Source organism: Eurosta solidaginis, chromosome 5 (genome assembly GCF_040869045.1).
Source record: "Eurosta solidaginis isolate ZX-2024a chromosome 5, ASM4086904v1, whole genome shotgun sequence".
Lineage (NCBI taxonomy): Eukaryota > Metazoa > Arthropoda > Insecta > Diptera > Tephritidae > Eurosta > Eurosta solidaginis.
The window spans coordinates 239,207,181-239,229,279 of NC_090323.1; positions in this window are offsets into that span (position 1 = coordinate 239,207,181).

Below are 22,099 nucleotides of genomic sequence, written 5' to 3' on the forward strand. Positions count from 1 at the left end.
AACATTTTGAAAAATGGGTGTGGCACCTACCATATTAATTAGAAGAAAATGAAAAAGTTCTGGAGGGCGAAATCAAAAGCCCTTGGAATTTTGGGGAATACTGTTCGTGGTATGACATTTATAAATAAATTAGCGGTATCCGACAGATGATGTTCTGTGTCACCCTGGTCCACATTTTGGTCGATATCTCGAAAACGCCTTCACATATACAACTAAGGGCCACTCCCACTTTAAACCCCTCATTAATACTTTTAATTTGATACCCATATCGTACAAACACATTCTAGAGTCACCCCTGGTCTACCTTTATGGCGATCTATCGAAAAGGCTTCCACCTATAGAACTATGGCCCACTCCCTTTTAGAATACTCATTAACACCTTTCATTTGATACACATGTCATACAAACACATTCCAGTGTTACCCTAGGTTCATTTTCCTATATTGTGTTTTTCCCTCATTTTGTCTCCAAAGCTCTCAGCTGAGTATGTAATGTTCGGTTACACCCGAACTTAGCCTTCCATACATGTTTTTTTTTGCGCTTATTTGATATTGGGTTAAATATTTTAGGTCTCATTTGTGTATGTATGATTTTAAGGGTTGATTATTCGAAATATTTACATACATACTATGTGATGTTGTGTTTGTCATTGATTCTGTGAAAATGTGTAGGAGGACAAGTTTCCTACACACTGACACAATAGAGTAAAAAATCAAAAGGTTGTATGATATACTAAGTACAATAAGATGAAGGGAGGCTGGGGCGTATGAGTGTTTTTAGCGACATTTCACGAATACATAAAAGTAAAAATATTAAGCTATACATTAAAGGCATAGGACCATGCACTTGAAATATAAAAAAATGTATCGTTGTTATTTTTTCTTCTTTTGTGATTGATTGATTGATGTGTCTTCCTCTAGAGCTGCGAAACGAGGTACGTATTTTTTCTCTGTGATAAAATGCGACGCCATGACATAATCCCAAGTGGCGTTGTCTTAAGCTTTTTCTTGGGTTTAGACCCTCTAACTGACAGGCTGAGCTCAGGCCAAGGGGGTCACTGCCGGCAAACAGTGAACGGCCTATTAATTTAGGTTTGCTGCGAATACTCAAATAAGCAGCCCCTGACCAAGAGCGGCTGACGAGAAGGGTTTGGCTTAAAAAGCGAGTAGATGCCGTCCGTAATATAATCATCCACAACTCACATCGAGGCTGCACCGAGGGAATACCTACCCAAGATAGGGAGGCAACTACGCGGCGAGGGATGCACATTCAATTATTAAGAAAGCTTATATTTGATGGCATATTAAGACTGAATAAAGAAGACGGAATAAAGATTTGGATATGTTTGCTAAGGGCTGGCGAGTGTGACACTCGGAAATCTTAGTACACGGCTTGACACCCCGTCAAAACGACTTTCCGGCTAATGTGACATTCGTCTCCGTCCCGTTAAAACCTTGGCAGGCCTTGGGGTACGTTCGAAGTCCGTCACCATTATGTTGGTGGCGCAGCTTCGGTTGAGATTCTCTCGATTAACGCTTATCTGGCTCTGAACGCAGTTTCCATAAGGAACTGCGTCAACCTTCACGTGGCCTCCCTACTTTCGCATAGATAAACACGGGATCATTCAAGGTGATTCTACATCCGGACTAAGACAGCGGCCCCAATCACATAAATGAGTAACCAAAATAAAAACAAAACTCAAGATTGGGAAGGTACGTTAAACCCATTTATGGGACGAAAGCTAACTCGTTCCCCAGAAGGACCTGGTCTGTCGGCAGTAGATCAAAAGGTTTCGTCGCACACGGGGACAAAATCAAAAGGAGCGGGAGCCAACGGCAGGCAAAAAGCGTTTCCTGCTGTTACTCCAAGGGCAAGGCAGGAGAAGGCTAAAACAGGCACTCCTTCATTAAGTGACCTCATTAAGAAGGCTGCAGAATCTCTTCAAAATTCTCAGGCATCGGGAGGGATCGAAAACAAGATGACCAAGCTAGGGAGATCAATTGATGAGCTGTTTGAGTTTTTTACAGGGCTTAATAATATACACGTTGAAATTAAGCGCTTAGCTTCCATAATCAAGGCATTGTACTTAGAGTCTGCGCTGGAGGTAAAGGACCTAAAGAAGAAAATAATTTCGAATGATACGCCTAAGGATGGAAGCTCGTCATCTCCAAGAAAGAGACCGAGAAAGAATTCGACAAGGGAAAATCAAGTAGCTAATTCCACGATCTCAGCCAAGGACATTACGCCAAGACATGAGGAGATTCACAAGCCAGTAAACTCGCAAGTGTCACTGAACCAGCAAAATGTCGAAAGGACAGAAGGCGCCACAACTCAAAAGTCGGGAGAGTGGCAGGTAGCTAAACCCAAAAAGGCGATTAGGAAGAAAATGATTAAAGCCAGGCCGGATGCAATCATAATTTCGAAGGCTGGATATGCTACGTATGCGAACTGCGAATAGTGGAGAGTTGCGATGAACTAAAAGCCCTGGGGGGTGATGTCAAAACTATTAGAAGAACGGCAAAAAGAGATTTGTTGCTGCAGTTTAAAAGATCCCAAGAGGGAAAAACAAGCACGTACCAAGACGTTATTGAAGCAGTGCTAAAGGAGTCAGCGAAGGTCACAGCAAAGTCTCAAATGAGACCTCGATGAGATAACTACGCCGGATGAGATTTGTGATCGATCCATTAGCAATGTAGAATAGAACAGCCTAATTCAACTGCCATAAAAGTTTACGTACAGGGTACAGCGGTACAAAATCGGCACTTGTAAGCCTTACAGCGAATGATGCCAAAGTTGTTCTAAAGGCGCAAAGAATAAGAGTGGGATGGGTATCTTGTCGAATTAGAGAGGTGAAACAGGAGAGATACTGTTATAGGAGAGATACTATTAGGAAGGAAGCAGCCAGATTGCCCTATGAGGTTGTTGCAACTCAATTTAAACCACTGTGAAGCGGCCCAAGACCTCTTATCCCAAACAATGTTTGAAGGAGAATTTAACATAGCGGTACTCTCTCAGCCATACAGAAATAAGCAGGAGCAAGGCTGGCTCACGGACTCGGCTGGGAAAGCCTCAATTTGGATACCAGGAAGACTTCTTACGCAGGACAAGATGGCACCAACAGTGGCAGGATTCACGTGGGCAAAAATAAAAGGAATATACATTTATAGTTGCTATGCACCTCCGAGCATGACTAGCACAGAGTTTGAGAACATGATTCTTGGGATGACCATAGAAGCACAGGGTAAACACCCGCTTATAATATGTTCATGGTCAACTGTATGGGGTAGTAGTAGAACTACCGATAGAGGTAGAGTTCTTCTCGAAAGCCTTACACCCCTGAGGCTAGAACTTCTAAATGAGACAGGGAAATACACATTCGACACTGGCAGTAGGCGCTCCATTATAGATCTCACATTTGCTAGTAGCGAAATAACGAGACGAGCAAAATGGTCTATCAGTAACGTCTACACACACAGCGACCACAAAGCTATTAGCCTAGAGCTAGTGGAAACTGCACCAAGGAACGCCTCCAACCAACTGCAAAGAAGAAGATGGAAACAACAACTTTTCGAACCACAAGTATTTGATGTTGTATCGAACGATGCCGTAATACGAAGGATGCATGCGGAAGATCTTTCGGTTCAAATATCTATGTGATTAGGTATGGCGTGTGATGCTGTCAACCCTAGAAGTCACGCAAAAGTTAATCGGACTCCGGTATATTGGTGGAACGAGGAAATAGCGGAGGAGCGTTGAAAATGCCACAAGGCACGGCGAAGGGCACAGAGGGCACGCTCGTCGCCACGATATGATGAGCTACACAATACCTACATAGCCTAAAGAGCGACGCTTAAGAATACTATAAAAAAATCAAGAGAGCCTGCTTCAAGGAACTGATGGATAATGCTGATCTTGATCCTTGTGGATTGGCTTGCAGAACGTTGATGGCAAAAATTAAAGGGCGGAAATCAGAGCAGCCTACATGCCCGATACTAATGAGAAGAATCGTAAAAACTCTTTTTCCGACACAAGATTACCGGATCTATCAAAGTGAGGTTGGCGAAGGAATGGAAATCCCAGAAATAGCAGAGCAGGAGGTACTAGATGCAACACAAAGAGTTGCGGGCAGTAAGTCTCCAGGACCTGATGGAGTGCCGAATATAGCTCTTAAATCAGCGATAAGATTTAGAACATCGGTATTTATCGATCTCTTCAAAGCCTGTTTCCCAGAAGGCGTCTTCCCTCGCTCATGGAAACGTCAAAGACTGGTTCTTTTGCTGAAACCTGGTAAGATCCCAACCAGCCACCTTCATACAGACCACTTTGTATGTTGGATTCAATAGGAAAGATTCTCGAACGTGTTATTAGTGGGCGTCTGCAGCAGACCCTGGAAAGCCCAGGTGGCTTGTCAAATAGTCAGTTTGGATTTCGAAAATCGAGATCCACGATCGATGTAATACAAACTGTTGTAAATATAACCCGCGGAGCCATAACGGGAGGCCTAAATAATAGGAAGCTCTGTGCACTGATAACTTTGGATACTAGAAATGCTTTTATCACCGCGTACTGGATGCAGATAATGACAGCGCTACGAAACTTTGGCACACCTGCTTCCCTGCTCCGAATAATTGGTAGCTACCTAACCGACAGAGTACTCCTTTTTGATACGGATGAGAGACCAAGAAAGCACAATATCACGGGCGGTGTCCCTCAGGGATCTGTTCTAGGTCAAATTCTTTGGAATGCGATGTATGATGGTGTGCTACAAATCGACCTTCCAGGAGGCACGGAAATTGTGGGCTATGCAGATGACATTGTCGTAGCCAAGAAACTTGATCTGCTCCAAGCATTATGTAATGAAGCCGTGGTAAAAATAAAGGAATGGCTGACGAACATGGAGCTGGAGATGGCTAGCAATAAGACAGGTGAGCTCAAAGTGGACTGTGGATGAGTTGGTCCTAACCATAGGAGATTATCAAATAAATTCTAAGCCTTCCTTGAAATATCTAGGAGTAATCATTGACTCAAAACTAACTTTTAGGGAGCACTTCAGGGCGGCGGGGGAGAAAGTTTCTAGAGTTAGTGCAGCTCTAACGCGAATAATGCCCAACATCGTCGGCCCAGGCGAAGCTGCTCGTCAGCTATTATCCAACGTAACCTGCTCTATAATATCATATGCAGCACCAGTATGGCACGGATCCAAAAAGGTCCACCAAAAAGATATACTGTCAGCCTGCCGCATTACTGCTATACGAAGAGCATGTGCATATCGGACGGTGTCCGACGACGCGATCCATGTTTTATCCAGGATAATCCCTGTAGATCTACTCTCAGATGAAATGGCCGATTTGTATGGCATTGGAATCAGCCGACCATCTGAAGATGCTAAGAAAAGCGCAAGGTCACGAACAATAGTTAGGTGGCAAGAACGGTGGGAAGATTCGAGAAAAGGGCGCTGGACTTTCATGCTAGTCCGGAATATAGCGGAATGGTATCAGCGAAAAACGGGCGAACTAAATTACCACCTCACACAGATATTGAGCGGGCCCGGCGGCTTCAAGGAATAGCTACATAAGCGTGGGATAGAGGAGGGTCCTTTCTGCCCACACTATCCCTTCGAATTGGAAAGCGCAGAACATGTAATGTTTCACTGCCCTTGTTTTTACGGCGAAAGACTCATTGTACACAAAGTTTTTGTAGAGGAGCCTTTTATTAGGAATTTAGGTTCAGGAATGTGCGGACAAATATACTATTGGATTGCTGTGAGCACGATAGCCTTTATAGTAATGACGAAATTGATGAATGCTGTTAGGGAGCGCAGAGAAATGCGCATACAAAGTAGCGGCGACTAAATCGCCTTATTGCATTGACTAGGTTGCATTGGCATAACAGGTGCGATGAGAACGGCCCCGCTGATGCACTTAGTGCTTTAGTGGGAATACCTCCCTTCCCTATTCTGATAGAGAAAGATGCAACACTAGGCGCACTAAGACTTCCAAATATTTCGGTGTTGAAGCCAGGAAACATGAGAGGGCATATGAAAGTAATAAAAAGATTCATGGGGGATCCCACATTACAACTGCGTGACGCAATGTCCCCTAAGCTCAGAATCTCACGGAACTTTGAAGTGTCCATTGTGGACTGGACCCACTGGAAAACAGGGAGTCCCTATAATGACCCTGACTCAGAAGTTTGGTTCACGGGTGGATCGAAGTTCGATGACGAAAGAACGGGAACTGGCATCTATGGGCTGAAGTTCAAGAAATCGATATCAATGGGATGCTACCCCACCATATTTCAAGCAGAAATCCATGCAATAGAAGTCTGTGGTAGAGAATGTCTGCGGAGAGGCTTAACATCGAAGAGCATCTACATTATGTCGGACAGCCAGGCGGACCTGCGTGCCTTGCAATCCTACACAGTTACATCTACGCAAGTGGATGACTGCACTGACCTGGGAGCCAAAAAACAAGGTTTTGTTAGGATGGGTTCTCGAACATCGGGGACATGAAGGTAATGAACATGCAGATTACCTAGCAAAGCAGGGCGCTACAGCAGCATTCCATGGTCCAGAGCCCTTTTGTGGACTTACTAAAGTACACATCAGGGAAAATATAAGTGACTGGGAAACTAAACAATTCAGACGTCACTGGATTGACTGCTCATTAATCTAAGGAGGGAGGGCCTAACGACTTTCACTGGGTACTATACGGGATACTGCGGTCTACGATATCACCTAAGTAAATTAAATCTATCCGATACCCAAAGTTTTCATTTCTGTGAGCTGGATGATGAAACGCCGGTCCACATTATCTGCGAATGTTTCGCTCTGGCTAGGCAGAGACTATCCCATCTAGGCGGTGGGACTCTTAATCCCTACGTGATATTGAGTAAAAAGCCTGAAGAGGTACTTAGATACATCAAAAGCCTCCAGATACAAAATTAGGCTGAAAGGTCTTGCACAATAGATCTGCAAAAAGGTCGCAGTGCTTCCAGTCCTATTAATAATAAATAATAATAATAATAATATTCATATTGCTTGTGAAGGTATCCTTTCTTATCCCTGGGAAGCGGGCGCCATCAATCAGTTTGGAAGTCCAGATGTTTGGGATATTAATAGAAACAGTTTAATTAGCATATTGTTTCCCTCCTTTACGGGAAGTATTCCCACCTCATTGAGTGGATGATGTTCTTGCGTCATAAGAAGACCTCCCGCGGCAAATCTAAACGCTGTGTTTTGACAGGCCTGCAGTTCCTTCAAGTGTGTTTCTTTTAAGCTCAACGACCATATCAGAGACGTGTAGCATACAAGCGGCTGGGCAATTGCTTTATAAGTAGATATCAGCGTCCCTTTGCCTTTGCAACAATTGCTGCTTGCAAGGGACTTGGGGGTTTTGATACTGTTCTGAACTTAAGGTGCAATTTTGGTTGCATGCTCATGGAAACGGAGGACATTATCGAGGTTAAGATAGTCGAAAACGTAATGCTATCCACATGGATATCCATTATTGCAGCCATTTACCACAACCACGTCGTAAATAAGGTCGGTCGTCAGTGACCTGGTGTATGATAGTGCCATCTATAGAAGGGACAGGAGCTGTTGCAGTCATCGGGTTAGGAAACAACGGTAACTCTTTGAAGGCGAGAAATGGAGCTTCGAGATTTAGAATTTAAACAAAATTTGTGAGGGGACACCATCTTAAGCAATCTATTGTTTAATTATTCTTGGGTTGCATTTTACCATTCTTTGCAGGAGAGTCTATAATAAATTTGAATATCTTAAACAAAAAATTAATTTGAAATTCCGTTACTAATTACTTTAAGCTCAATATATACTTTCTTAAATTTACTGCAACTTGTTTCCTCCGTCTGGTGACCTTCGGAATTCCTAATTATATGACGAACTCACACCATCACCGACGCGCTAAAATCTGTGCTATTCAACTCACTACCCACCCATTTGACAGTGAAAGTAATTTCGAAAACAAAACTTTATCCAGCAACAAAACTTATATATGTATGCACGTAAGTAGCTGTGAAAGTAACAAACGAAAGAAAAAATAAAAACAAATTAAAAAGTAAATGAAGACAAGAAAGTAATAAAAGCAAATGAAATAATTGGGGAATTCCCACGAACTGCCGCAGACAGTTTGACATAATTTTCTTGAAAGCAAGGCAATACATACAAACATCTCAACATATAACGGCAGAAAGCATATAAACCTCCCACAAAACCTCAGCAGGAGGGCAATGAAGCTGCCTTGTCTTTAGAGTTTCTTCATTCTCTTCTTCTCGAATGGGCGTAAATCTTTTGCTGCGTTAATTTAGCTTTGAAAGGAGGAAGACAGACGTAGATATCATAACCAACCTTAACACAATTTTAATTAATTGCATACACCAACAACGAATTCTAAAGACAAAGTCGTCACTGTTGATATACTATGTAACTGTTGGTGTATGTTTGTGTGTATGCATACTGTGCTATGGTTTGTTTGTACAGCTGACTTTTGTGCGCGCACCTTCCGCTTACGTCTGTTTTATGAAAGTTCTTTGGTATTTTCTTCGCTTCCTTTAGTATTCGTGTTTTCATACTTTAGTGTAGTAGAGTGAGTTTGTGTGGTCTGTCCTTGATTCCAACTGTTTCGCTTTCATTAATGTCACCTACCTCCACAACCTTCTCGCTTCTTTCACTGAGTAAGGCACTAATTTCGCATCTCAGCTAAAATTTTTGCTCTTAGTAACTCAAGTCATCTTTAAGCTTGTGTGGCCTATTTTATGTCAGCCGAGTTGGGTTGTAGCTTTTGGCGGATGTGATTTTCGCTATTGACTATAAGATCTACGGTTCATGGCGTATATGTATGTATTTTGTGTTGATGAACTTTTGAGCTCGTTTTGCCCAATTTAAGTATCACATCCGTCATACTTTCACAACTTGCCGAGTGATACAAACAGAACTCGCTCACGACCACTTGTAATAAAGTTTCGTTTAAATATTCGACGGTCTAATTTCGGCGGGCCTACCTAACTTGAGGTACTGCTGCCGGGTTGATGTCCTTGCAAATGGAAAAGCGGACATCAATATTTGATAGCAAATGGACGATTGTGCCTTCCGACATCTAGTAGAGTGGTCAGGAAAAACAAAACGTAAGACGACGGGTTGTGTTAGATTTGTGTGCAAGAAAAAATGTTCGCTCATAACGATTAGCCCTTTAAATTTTACGCAGATGCACACAATAGTTCCGACCCACAACGTATTTCAGAGCCACTGAAGTAGGGCGCAGAAGAAGTGGGGTCTTCCACTGAATTAAGAAAAAAAGAGGTGAAGTCGTGTTCTTGCTTCTGGTGCCACAAAGTGCTTGAGGATTGTAAAAATTTTAATTTGAAAAGCGACTTTTTTTTTAAAGAGTACTTCAGCGACATTGCATCCTTCAGTGAAACTGTGAAGCTTGTTAAAGTCGTGAAAAGTGACCAAACGGCAAAGTTGAGATTGAGTTTAAATGTCGACGGTATTTCTTATCGCTTCCATTTCTACCGTAAGTATTTGCTGCTAGGAGAAGTGGGATAGCGGTCGATACGACCCTTATTTGTTCGATATTTTCTTAGAGTCAACCATACTCTTTGAAATAAAAATATACGACAAAATAGGTTGAGAACTTTCGTTTTATTTGCCGCCAAGTTGTTTGAAGACACTTAATTTTTGTGCGATTGCTCAACGGATTAGTAGCACGGCGTTGATAGAATGCCAGCAGAACAAGTCAAGGTCGATGGGTGTCTCCCGTTTCATCCGATACGTCTTACCCATAAAACTGGTGCAGACATCGGCCAGATATTTCTATAACTGCCACAGCTCTTCATAATAATGATGGAGCCAAACTCGTCCCGTGTTGATAGTCGTACTGTTTTCTGCAAAGAACGATCAACATCGATTAAAGATTCCAAAATCTACGGAGAGTATCCATATCTTTACAAGAAGAAGAGCAATGAATGAATTTGCTAACTAGTTGGGCTGGAAGGTTTTCAAAATGGATAGAAATTTTAGATAAAAATCGAGGAATACACATTTACCCTTGCTATAAATCACCCGCGATGATTGTAAGGTCTCAAGGTCCTAAAAGGAAAGAGTCTTGCTCTCAGCCCAAAGAAAATTGCAGAGAGTACTCACGGTGGATGCATATACAAAGATGCTGGACCCTCTGCAGATGCTGTCAGTGTGAGATATAAAAGGAATTAATTTATAACTTTCCCTAGCGATACACAGGGCCCGTATCATGTTATCAAGTTCGTGATCGAAAGAGAGCTTTGAAATAGTCAATTTGATTAATGAGATATGTGAACTAGTGACGAAGTGTATTCACAAGATCCATATTTTATTATAAGTTTTATAAATAATTTGACAAATTCATATTTAACGTTTGACTGCAAAGGGTTTTCGATATGTGATCGTATAACACGATACGGGCACAGGACTGCAGACAAGGTGACTAGGGGATCTATGTGCACTGTTTTTTCTGAAGTCTGACAGAGGAAGATTAGAGAAAGCAATTGGTTTGTTGAAGTCTAATTAGGAAGTATTTGGTACGACCAATGTGCAACCCCTCCACACTCGGCATTGACAATGGACAAACCTGTCATCGCGTGAAAGTGGAATACACACTCTTCAGCCAAACCTAACTTACTTAATTGAAATTTAACCACTTAAACGTCTGCGATTCTCTATATGTCGCATTTTGTAAAACCAAGCGAACTCATTTCTTTTTTTACTTAGCCTTTCCAAAGTATCGTAGGTTCCCCCTTTCTTGATTTCCATAGATGGGTGCCGACAAGAATGACTTTGTCGTGAAGAATACATCAGAAATTCTGGAGGAAGCATGCCTAAGTTGCAGTCACGTCAATATATATACTCATTGTTAGGCAGCGTTGAAGCAACAACCTCACACAGTACTTCATCAAGAAGTCTCATCGAATGCATGAGGCATTGAAGATACTTCGCTGCGGCCGGACCATCATCTATACATGATTTCTGGTCATAAAAAGACAGAAGGTAAGGAAAAGGCCAACGTATTCACAAAGGAGGATGTAGTATTCGATGAATCGATGGTAGACGTCCCAATACATTTGGGAGAAATCAAAAGGAGACAGGAGTTGCATATGATCCCTCAGCAAAGCTGCAACGTTAGATCATGGCTTAATTTAAAGGCTCACAATGGGCACACTAACTGAGCACTGCTTTATGGCGTCACTTGCTTATAAGTAAGACCTCGTCAGTAACAGCAGATGTAGGTAATGTGAGCTGCAGGAAGAATCGGTTGGGCGCGTTCTTTGTTCGTGTCCTGCGATCGCGGGGTCAAAGCTCCAGCTACTAGTTGAGGAAGAGTTGCCAGATATGAATATAACAATTTACCTAGGTCCTACAAACTTCTAGTATTTTCCAAGAAAACGAAGTAATTATAAAATAATTGCGTTTTCTCTTTGGTTATCAAACAAATTCTGGTAACACTATGGACGGATTCAGGCTATATGACGTCTTTATTGACCGGCCCGCTCAACCTAACCTAACCTTACCTCATACAGTTCATAACTACATCTTATTCTCACCGCTACTATAGCGTTAATACTTAAAATAGTATTCGATGGGTGCATGAGACTGAATCATGTACCGCACTCTTCGATAAATGCTCCTGTGTTTTACCTATCAAAGGCAAGGAGGTCGGTCATAGATATGTTTAAGACTACAGGCCCACTAGCTTAATATCATTTCTGTTGAAATCCGTTTAGAAACTGATAGATGTGCATAAAAGTTTCAAGATGGATGAAAAACTGCTCTCCAACATGCGTATACCGAAAGCAAGTCGGTAGACCCGGCGTTGAATAGGTTATTTATAAACATACCGAATGCCATGGAATATAAAAATTATTCGTTAATTACAAGAAGTATTTCCAGCCATAACCAGCTGTATCAGTAGCATGTTAAATTGCAGGAAGATTACCTCAAAAGAGAGGTTGCATGACTCCACGAAATCAGTGGAAAGGGGCACGCCGCAGGGCGAGGTATTATCACCACTGCTAAGTTATTTTATAAAATAGGTACTGGTACTGGATAAGGTTTTTCAGTTTGGTCATTAGAGAGATTTGAGTTATACTATGGACTCATTCAGTCTATGTGAACTACTCACGGACCAGCCCCCGTGTTAAAACCTGACCTATACCAGTAAATTAAATTTGCAGCTCTGTTTGTGCCATTGGCTTGGGCTACACGCAAGATAGGTTTCTCGTCTCACACATGGGTTGCTCACCTTGCATGGAATGCATGAAAAAAGGCTCAAAAGCTGTGATTAAGCAGGGTCTGGCAACTGTAACTTCTAAAATAGAAACAAAACTACTTCACATTACCCTGCAAAAACTCGTGCGATTAATCCCTAAAGAGATTGGTCCCGGATTTATATCTTTTGTCTACATTTGGGCATAATTGATTCCCTTTATTACCTTTCGGGTACAGTTAGGATTAAGAAATATTACAAACAAGTAAGGAAGGTTAAGTTCGGGTGTAACCGAATATTACATACTCAGTTGAGAGCTATGGTGACAACATAAGGGAAAATAACCATGTAGGAAAATGAACCGAGGGAAAACCTGGAATATGTTTGTATGACATGTGTAACAAATGAAAGACATTAAAGAGTATTTTATGAGGGAGTGGGCCATAGTTCTATAGGTGGACGCCATTTAGGGATATAGCCATAAAGGTGAATCAGGGTTGACTCTAGAATGGGTTTGTACGATATGGGTATCAAAAGAAAGGTGTTAATGAGTATTTTAAAAGGGAGTAATCCTTAGTTCCATGTGGACGCCGTTTCGAGATATCGCCACAAAGGTGGACCAGGGGTGACCCTAGAATTTGTTTGTACAATATGGGTATCAAAAGAAAGGTGTTAATGAGTATTTTAAAAGGGAGTAATCCTTAGTTCCATAGATGGACGCCGTTTTGAGATATCGCCATAAAGGTGGAGCAGGGGTGACCCTAGAATTTGTTTGTATAATATGGGTATCAAAAGAAAGGTGTTAATGAGTATTTTAAAAGGGAGTAATCCTTAGTTCCATAGGTGGACGCCGTTTCGAGATATCGCCACAAAGGTGGACCAGGGGTGACCCTAGAATTTGTTTGTACAATATGGGTATCAAAAGAAAGGTGTTAATGAGTATTTTAAAAGGGAGTAATCCTTAGTTCCATAGGTGGACGCCGTTTCGAGATATCGCCACAAAGGTGGACCAGGGGTGACCCTAGAATTTGTTTGTACAATATGGGTATCAAAAGAAAGGTGTTAATGAGTATTTTAAAAGGGAGTAATCCTTAGTTCCATGTGGACGCCGTTTCGAGATATCGCCACAAAGGTGGACCAGGGGTGACCCTAGAATTTGTTTGTACAATATGGGTATCAAAAGAAAGGTGTTAATGAGTATTTTAAAAGGGAGTAATCCTTAGTTCCATAGATGGACGCCGTTTTGAGATATCGCCATAAAGGTGGAGCAGGGGTGACCCTAGAATTTGTTTGTATAATATGGGTATCAAAAGAAAGGTGTTAATGAGTATTTTAAAAGGGAGTAATCCTTAGTTCCATAGGTGGACGCCGTTTCGAGATATCGCCATAAAGGTGGAGCAGGGGTGACCCTAGAATTTGTTTGAATAATATGGGTATCAAAAGAAAGGTGTTAATGAGTATTTTAAAAGGGAGTAATCCTTAGTTCCATAGGTGGACGCCGTTTTGAGATATCGCCGTAAAGGTGGAGCAGGGGTGACCCTAAAATTTATTTGTATAATATGGGTATCAAAAGAAAGGTGTTAATGAGTATTTTAAAAGGGAGTAATCCTTAGTTCCATAGGTGGACGCCGTTTCGAGATATCGCCATAAAGGTGAGCAGGGGTGACCCTAGAATTTGTTTGTATAATATGGGTATCAAAAGAAAGGTGTTAATGAGTATTTTAAAAGGGAGTAATCCTTAGTTCCATAGGTGGACGCCGTTTCGAGATATCGCCATAAAGGTGGAGCAGGGGTGACCCTAGAATTTGTTTGTATAATATGGGTATCAAAAGAAAGGTGTTAATGAGTATTTTAAAAGGGAGTAATCCTTAGTTCCATAGGTGGACGCCGTTTCGAGATATCGCCATAAAGGTGGAGCAGGGGTGACCCTAGAATTTGTTTGTACAATATGGGTATCAAAAGAAAGGTGTTAATGAGTATTTTAAAAGGGAGTAATCCTTAGTTCCATAGGTGGACGCCGTTTCGAGATATCGCCATAAAGGTGGAGCAGGGGTGACCCTAGAATTTGTTTGTATAATATGGGTATCAAAAGAAAGGTGTTAATGAGTATTTTAAAAGGGAGTAATCCTTAGTTCCATAGGTGGACGCCGTTTTGAGATATCGCCGTAAAGGTGGAGCAGGGGTGACCCTAGAATTTGTTTGAACAATATGGGTATCAAAAGAAAGGTGTTAATGAGTATTTTAAAAGGGAGTAATCCTTAGTTCCATAGGTGGACGCCGTTTTGAGATATCGCCGTAAAGGTGGAGCAGGGGTGACCCTAGAATTTGTTTGTATAATATGGGTATCAAAAGAAAGGTGTTAATGAGTATTTTAAAAGGGAGTAATCCTTAGTTCCATAGATGGACGCCGTTTTGAGATATCGCCATAAAGGTGGAGCAGGGGTGACCCTAGAATTTGTTTGTACAATATGGGTATCAAAAGAAAGGTGTTAATGAGTATTTTAAAAGGGAGTAATCCTTAGTTCCATAGGTGGACGCCGTTTCGAGATATCGCCATAAAGGTGGAGCAGGGGTGACCCTAGAATTTGTTTGTATAATATGGGTATCAAAAGAAAGGTGTTAATGAGTATTTTAAAAGGGAGTAATCCTTAGTTCCATAGGTGGACGCCGTTTTGAGATATCGCCGTAAAGGTGGAGCAGGGGTGACCCTAGAATTTGTTTGTACAATATGGGTATCAAAAGAAAGGTGTTAATGAGTATTTTAAAAGGGAGTAATCCTTAGTTCCATAGATGGACGCCGTTTTGAGATATCGCCATAAAGGTGGAGCAGGGGTGACCCTAGAATTTGTTTGTACAATATGGGTATCAAAAGAAAGGTGTTAATGAGTATTTTAAAAGGGAGTAATCCTTAGTTCCATAGGTGGACGCCGTTTCGAGATATCGCCATAAAGGTGGAGCAGGGGTGACCCTAGAATTTGTTTGTATAATATGGGTATCAAAAGAAAGGTGTTAATGAGTATTTTAAAAGGGAGTAATCCTTAGTTCCATAGGTGGACGCCGTTTCGAGATATCGCCATAAAGGTGAGCAGGGGTGACCCTAGAATTTGTTTGTATAATATGGGTATCAAAAGAAAGGTGTTAATGAGTATTTTAAAAGGGAGTAATCCTTAGTTCCATAGGTGGACGCCGTTTCGAGATATCGCCATAAAGGTGGAGCAGGGGTGACCCTAGAATTTGTTTGTATAATATGGGTATCAAAAGAAAGGTGTTAATGAGTATTTTAAAAGGGAGTAATCCTTAGTTCCATAGGTGGACGCCGTTTCGAGATATCGCCACAAAGGTGGACCAGGGGTGACCCTAGAATTTGTTTGTACAATATGGGTATCAAAAGAAAGGTGTTAATGAGTATTTTAAAAGGGAGTAATCCTTAGTTCCATGTGGACGCCGTTTCGAGATATCGCCACAAAGGTGGACCAGGGGTGACCCTAGAATTTGTTTGTACAATATGGGTATCAAAAGAAAGGTGTTAATGAGTATTTTAAAAGGGAGTAATCCTTAGTTCCATAGATGGACGCCGTTTTGAGATATCGCCATAAAGGTGGAGCAGGGGTGACCCTAGAATTTGTTTGTATAATATGGGTATCAAAAGAAAGGTGTTAATGAGTATTTTAAAAGGGAGTAATCCTTAGTTCCATAGGTGGACGCCGTTTCGAGATATCGCCATAAAGGTGGAGCAGGGGTGACCCTAGAATTTGTTTGAATAATATGGGTATCAAAAGAAAGGTGTTAATGAGTATTTTAAAAGGGAGTAATCCTTAGTTCCATAGGTGGACGCCGTTTTGAGATATCGCCGTAAAGGTGGAGCAGGGGTGACCCTAAAATTTATTTGTATAATATGGGTATCAAAAGAAAGGTGTTAATGAGTATTTTAAAAGGGAGTAATCCTTAGTTCCATAGGTGGACGCCGTTTCGAGATATCGCCATAAAGGTGAGCAGGGGTGACCCTAGAATTTGTTTGTATAATATGGGTATCAAAAGAAAGGTGTTAATAAGTATTTTAAAAGGGAGTAATCCTTAGTTCCATAGGTGGACGCCGTTTTGAGATATCGCCATAAAGGTGGAGCAGGGGTGACCCTAGAATTTGTTTGTATAATATGGGTATCAAAAGAAAGGTGTTAATGAGTATTTTAAAAGGGAGTAATCCTTAGTTCCATAGGTGGAAGCCGTTTCGAGATATCGCCATAAAGGTGGAGCAGGGGTGACCCTAGAATTTGTTTGTATAATATGGGTATCAAAAGAAAGGTGTTAATGAGTATTTTAAAAGGGAGTAATCCTTAGTTCCATAGGTGGACGCCGTTTTGAGATATCGCCATAAAGGTGGAGCAGGGGTGACCCTAGAATTTGTTTGTATAATATGGGTATCAAAAGAAAGGTGTTAATGAGTATTTTAAAAGGGAGTAATCCTTAGTTCCATAGGTGGACGCCATTTCAAGATATCGCCATAAAGGTGGAGCAGGGGTGACCCTAGAATTTGTTTGTATAATATGGGTATCAAAAGAAAGGTGTTAATGAGTATTTTAAAAGGGAGTAATCCTTAGTTCCATAGGTGGACGCCGTTTCGAGATATCGCCATAAAGGTGGAGCAGGGGTGACCCTAGAATTTGTTTGTATAATATGGGTATCAAAAGAAAGGTGTTAATGAGTATTTTAAAAGGGAGTAATCCTTAGTTCCATAGATGGACGCCGTTTCGAGATATCGCCATAAAGGTGGAGCAGGGGTGACCCTAGAATTTGTTTGTATAATATGGGTATCAAAAGAAAGGTGTTAATGAGTATTTTAAAAGGGAGTAATCCTTAGTTCCATGTGGACGCCGTTTCGAGATATCGCCATAAAGGTGGAGCAGGGGTGACCCTAGAATTTGTTTGTATAATATGGGTATCAAAAGAAAGGTGTTAATGAGTATTTTAAAAGGGAGTAATCCTTAGTTCCATAGGTGGCCGCCGTTTCGAGATATCGCCATAAAGGTGGAGCAGGGGTGACCCTAGAATTAGTTTGTATAATATGGGTATCAAAAGAAAGGTGTTAATGAGTATTTTAAAAGGGAGTAATCCTTAGTTCCATGTGGACGCCGTTTCGAGATATCGCCATAAAGGTGGAGCAGGGGTGACCCTAGAATTTGTTTGTATAATATGGGTATCAAAAGAAAGGTGTTAATGAGTATTTTAAAAGGGAGTAATCCTTAGTTCCATGTGGACGCCGTTTCGAGATATCGCCATAAAGGTGGAGCAGGGTGACCCTAGAATTTGTTTGTATAATATGGGTATCAAAAGAAAGGTGTTAATGAGTATTTTAAAAGGGAGTAATCCTTAGTTCCATGTGGACGCCGTTTCGAGATATCGCCATAAAGGTGGAGCAGGGGTGACCCTAGAATTTGTTTGTATAATATGGGTATCAAAAGAAAGGTGTTAATGAGTATTTTAAAAGGGAGTAATCCTTAGTTCCATGTGGACGCCGTTTCGAGATATCGCCATAAAGGTGGAGCAGGGGTGACCCTAGAATTTGTTTGTATAATATGGGTATCAAAAGAAAGGTGTTAATGAGTATTTTAAAAGGGAGTAATCCTTAGTTCCATGTGGACGCCGTTTCGAGATATCGCCATAAAGGTGGAGCAGGGGTGACCCTAGAATTTGTTTGTATAATATGGGTATCAAAAGAAAGGTGTTAATGAGTATTTTAAAAGGGAGTAATCCTTAGTTCCATGTGGACGCCGTTTCGAGATATCGCCATAAAGGTGGAGCAGGGGTGACCCTAGAATTTGTTTGTATAATATGGGTATCAAAAGAAAGGTGTTAATGAGTATTTTAAAAGGGAGTAATCCTTAGTTCCATGTGGACGCCGTTTCGAGATATCGCCATAAAGGTGGAGCAGGGTGACCCTAGAATTTGTTTGTATAATATGGGTATCAAAAGAAAGGTGTTAATGAGTACTTTAAAAGGGAGTAATCCTTAGTTCCATAGGTGGACGCCGTTTCGAGATATCGCCATAAAGGTGGAGCAGGGGTGACCCTAGAATTTGTTTGTATAATATGGGTATCAAAAGAAAGGTGTTAATGAGTATTTTAAAAGGGAGTAATCCTTAGTTCCATGTGGACGCCGTTTCGAGATATCGCCATAAAGGTGGAGCAGGGGTGACCCTAGAATTTGTTTGTATAATATGGGTATCAAAAGAAAGGTGTTAATGAGTATTTTAAAAGGGAGTAATCTTTAGTTCCATGTGGACGCCGTTTCGAGATATCGCCATAAAGGTGGAGCAGGGGTGACCCTAGAATTTGTTTGTATAATATGGGTATCAAAAGAAAGGTGTTAATGAGTATTTTAAAAGGGAGTAATCCTTAGTTCCATGTGGACGCCGTTTCGAGATATCGCCATAAAGGTGGAGCAGGGGTGACCCTAGAATTTGTTTGTATAATATGGGTATCAAAAGAAAGGTGTTAATGAGTATTTTAAAAGGGAGTAATCCTTAGTTCCATGTGGACGCCGTTTCGAGATATCGCCATAAAGGTGGAGCAGGGGTGACCCTAGAATTTGTTTGTATAATATGGGTATCAAAAGAAAGGTGTTAATGAGTATTTTAAAAGGGAGTAATCCTTAGTTCCATGTGGACGCCGTTTCGAGATATCGCCATAAAGGTGGAGCAGGGTGACCCTAGAATTTGTTTGTATAATATGGGTATCAAAAGAAAGGTGTTAATGAGTATTTTAAAAGGGAGTAATCCTTAGTTCCATGTGGACGCCGTTTCGAGATATCGCCATAAAGGTGGAGCAGGGGTGACCCTAGAATTTGTTTGTATAATATGGGTATCAAAAGAAAGGTGTTAATGAGTATTTTAAAAGGGAGTAATCCTTAGTTCCATGTGGACGCCGTTTCGAGATATCGCCATAAAGGTGGAGCAGGGTGACCCTAGAATTTGTTTGTATAATATGGGTATCAAAAGAAAGGTGTTAATGAGTATTTTAAAAGGGAGTAATCCTTAGTTCCATAGGTGGACGCCGTTTCGAGATATCGCCATAAAGGTGGAGCAGGGGTGACCCTAGAATTTGTTTGTATAATATGGGTATCAAAAGAAAGGTGTTAATGAGTATTTTAAAAGGGAGTAATCCTTAGTTCCATGTGGACGCCGTTTCGAGATATCGCCATAAAGGTGGAGCAGGGGTGACCCTAGAATTTGTTTGTATAATATGGGTATCAAAAGAAAGGTGTTAATGAGTATTTTAAAAGGGAGTAATCCTTAGTTCCATGTGGACGCCGTTTCGAGATATCGCCATAAAGGTGGAGCAGGGTGACCCTAGAATTTGTTTGTATAATATGGGTATCAAAAGAAAGGTGTTAATGAGTATTTTAAAAGGGAGTAATCCTTAGTTCCATAGGTGGACGCCGTTTCGAGATATCGCCATAAAGGTGGAGCAGGGGTGACCCTAGAATTTGTTTGTATAATATGGGTATCAAAAGAAAGGTGTTAATGAGTATTTTAAAAGGGAGTAATCCTTAGTTCCATGTGGACGCCGTTTCGAGATATCGCCATAAAGGTGGAGCAGGGGTGACCCTAGAATTTGTTTGTATAATATGGGTATCAAAAGAAAGGTGTTAATGAGTATTTTAAAAGGGAGTAATCCTTAGTTCCATAGGTGGTCGCCGTTTTGAGATATCGCCATAAAGGTGGAGCAGGGGTGACCCTAGAATTTGTTTGTATAATATGGGTATCAAAAGAAAGGTGTTAATGAGTATTTTAAAAGGGAGTAATCCTTAGTTCCATGTGGACGCTGTTTCGAGATATCGCCATAAAGGTGGAGCAGGGGTGACCCTAGAATTTGTTTGTATAATATGGGTATCAAAAGAAAGGTGTTAATGAGTATTTTAAAAGGGAGTAATCCTTAGTTCCATAGGTGGACGCCGTTTTGAGATATCGCCATAAAGGTGGAGCAGGGGTGACCCTAGAATTTGTTTGTATAATATGGGTATCAAAAGAAAGGTGTTAATGAGTATTTTAAAAGGGAGTAATCCTTAGTTCCATAGGTGGACGCCGTTTTGAGATATCGCCATAAAGGTGGAGCAGGGGTGACCCTAGAATTTGTTTGTATAATATGGGTATCAAAAGAAAGGTGTTAATGAGTATTTTAAAAGGGAGTAATCCTTAGTTCCATAGGTGGACGCCGTTTCGAGATATCGCCATAAAGGTGGAGCAGGGGTGACCCTAGAATTTGTTTGTATAATATGGGTATCAAAAGAAAGGTGTTAATGAGTATTTTAAAAGGGAGTAAACCTTAGTTCCATGTGGACGCCGTTTCGAGATATCGCCATAAAGGTGGAGCAGGGGTGACCCTAGAATTTGTTTGTATAATATGGGTATCAAAAGAAAGGTGTTAATGAGTATTTTAAAAGGGAGTAATCCTTAGTTCCATGTGGACGCCGTTTCGAGATATCGCCATAAAGGTGGAGCAGGGGTGACCCTAGAATTTGTTTGTATAATATGGGTATCAAAAGAAAGGTGTTAATGAGTATTTTAAAAGGGAGTAATCCTTAGTTCCATAGATGGACGCCGTTTTGAGATATCGCCATAAAGGTGGAGCAGGGGTGACCCTAGAATTTGTTTGTATAATATGGGTATCAAAAGAAAGGTGTTAATGAGTATTTTAAAAGGGAGTAATCCTTAGTTCCATAGATGGACGCCGTTTTGAGATATCGCCATAAAGGTGGAGCAGGGGTGACCCTAGAATTTGTTTGTATAATATGGGTATCAAAAGAAAGGTGTTAATGAGTATTTTAAAAGGGAGTAATCCTTAGTTCCATGTGGACGCCGTTTCGAGATATCGCCATAAAGGTGGAGCAGGGGTGACCCTAGAATTTGTTTGTATAATATGGGTATCAAAAGAAAGGTGTTAATGAGTATTTTAAAAGGGAGTAATCCTTAGTTCCATAGGTGGACGCCGTTTTGAGATATCGCCATAAAGGTGGAGCAGGGGTGACCCTAGAATTTGTTTGTATAATATGGGTATCAAAAGAAAGGTGTTAATGAGTATTTTAAAAGGGAGTAATCCTTAGTTCCATAGATGGACGCCGTTTTGAGATATCGCCATAAAGGTGGAGCAGGGGTGACCCTAGAATTTGTTTGTATAATATGGGTATCAAAAGAAAGGTGTTAATGAGTATTTTAAAAGGGAGTAATCCTTAGTTCCATGTGGACGCCGTTTCGAGATATCGCCATAAAGGTGGAGCAGGGGTGACCCTAGAATTTGTTTGTATAATATGGGTATCAAAAGAAAGGTGTTAATGAGTATTTTAAAAGGGAGTAATCCTTAGTTCCATGTGGACGCCGTTTCGAGATATCGCCATAAGGGTGGAGCAGGGGTGACCCTAGAATTTGTTTGTATAATATGGGTATCAAAAGAAAGGTGTTAATGAGTATTTTAAAAGGGAGTAATCCTTAGTTCCATAGGTGGACGCCGTTTTGAGATATCGCCATAAAGGTGGAGCAGGGGTGACCCTAGAATTTGTTTGTATAATATGGGTATCAAAAGAAAGGTGTTAATGAGTATTTTAAAAGGGAGTAATCCTTAGTTCCATAGATGGACGCCGTTTTGAGATATCGCCATAAAGGTGGAGCAGGGGTGACCCTAGAATTTGTTTGTATAATATGGGTATCAAAAGAAAGGTGTTAATGAGTATTTTAAAAGGGAGTAATCCTTAGTTCCATGTGGACGCCGTTTCGAGATATCGCCATAAAGGTGGAGCAGGGGTGACCCTAGAATTTGTTTGTATAATATGGGTATCAAAAGAAAGGTGTT